This window comes from Chinchilla lanigera, unplaced genomic scaffold (genome assembly GCF_000276665.1).
Source record: "Chinchilla lanigera isolate Chin_1 unplaced genomic scaffold, ChiLan1.0 scaffold00033, whole genome shotgun sequence".
In the NCBI taxonomy this organism is placed as follows: Eukaryota; Metazoa; Chordata; class Mammalia; order Rodentia; family Chinchillidae; genus Chinchilla; species Chinchilla lanigera.
In genome coordinates this window covers 15,030,366-15,032,167 of record NW_004955434.1, presented here as the reverse complement: position 1 = coordinate 15,032,167, position 1,802 = coordinate 15,030,366, and positions in this window count along the sequence as shown.

Genomic DNA, 1,802 nt, shown 5'->3' with positions numbered 1-1,802 from the left:
TACTGGGAACTGAACTCATGACCTTGCGCTTGCCAGGCAAGCCCTGTGCCACTGGGCTGAATCCCCAGCCCCTGTTTTATTATTGAAAAATGGAAAAATATATTAGCTATAAATATCATTATTGCATTGAAATATCTGGAATAAAACCACCCTTATCTTGAATGTTCATTTCAGCCTGTGCTTTTACAAAAGTCTATATTTTTATCCTTATATGTTATAAGATGGTGCTTAGACGTTAACTTCTTAATTTTTTTTTGTGGAGATGTAGTACTATCTTTATTAATGACTTTGTTAACGCCTCCTTTTGTATTTAACATATCACCTACCTTCAGTAAATAAAGAGAGACAGAAAAACTAAAACAAATGAAACCCCTACATTCTCTTAACTGAGGTTTCATTAGAAAATCTTTTCTGCGGGGGTTGGGGATTTAGCTGAGCAGCAAAGCGCCTGCCTGGCAAGCACAAGGTCGTGAGTTCAGTTCCCAGTACCGGAGAAAAACCAAAAAAAGACAAAAAAAAAAAAAAATCTTTTCTGAGCAGTGAATTTTCTCCATTACCCACTATACCCTTAAACCCCATAATTTGATAAATATATTTTTTTGGCCTAACAATAAAGCTGCTTATGAGTGTGAACAAAAATATCTTCATGATTGTTTCTTAATAGTTGTACACTATGTGACATGTGGTTTCTCCTATTAAATTCTTCTCCTGAATAATTTCTGGTTGTTTTGCTTAGGGTTCCTTAGAGGAATAGAATCAGTAGTAAAAAAAAGTGTAATAATAACTCAAGCAAATTTATTTGGTAGGCTTAGAGGATTAGAGATAGGCCCTGGAGTCTTGCAGAAACTTTTTTTTTTCTTTTTTTGGACCAGGAATAGAACTCAGGGCCTTGCACTTGCCAGGTAGGTACTTATGCTACTGAGCTATATCCCCAGCCCATCAGAGAATCCAATACAAGCTCAGGTCAGTCTTTGAAGACGGGAGCTACAGAACAAAGGAGATAAGAGTTCTGTGCCACTTACAGACTAAAAGGATACGAGGTCCCTGGAGAGTCACTGATTTGTGTCTACATTGAAAGACTAAAAAAATAAAATACTGAGGATCTTTCCTCAGTATGGATGGAAATCATCCAGCTTCATTCATTCCCTTTATTTCACCCACAACTGGAGTGGTATTCCCACCTCAGAATGCTGGCCTAAATGTCAGCCATGTCTGGAAACGCTTCACAAACACCCAGAAGTATGCTTTACTTATCTACTAGGCATTTGTAATTTAGTCAAGTTGACATATCCTGAGTAGCTGAGAGACTGGAAGTACTATAAAACTTCAGCTGAATCTGAAACTAATCACTTAAGTTCAGATACAGTACTTTTTCATTGTTTTTTAAATAACACCTAAGAAATAGAGATAATAACAATTTTTAACTTAGATTGTATGATTAAATAATAAAAGTATAAGAATACGTGGGCAGAGATTGATCTGAGTTAATTCTTCTAATGTTATTTTATCTTTACTGTTTTTTCTCATACATCTAAGAAGACTTTTGTCTCCATGGATGTCTTTTTCCTCCTTACATTTCTACTTTGAAGATACAGTACAAAATTTATTTTCTGTTCTTTCTTCTGCTTTTCTATGCAGTTGCTCATTCTGTAAGTTCAAACATTAACTGATATAATATGACATTTTTATTTCTATTTTTGGTATGCCATAAAATCCAGGTCCACACTTTGGCTGTATTTGACCCACATTTGAAGCACTGAATTTTCTTTGAAGAGATTTTCTTTCAAATAAAAAGTTGCATG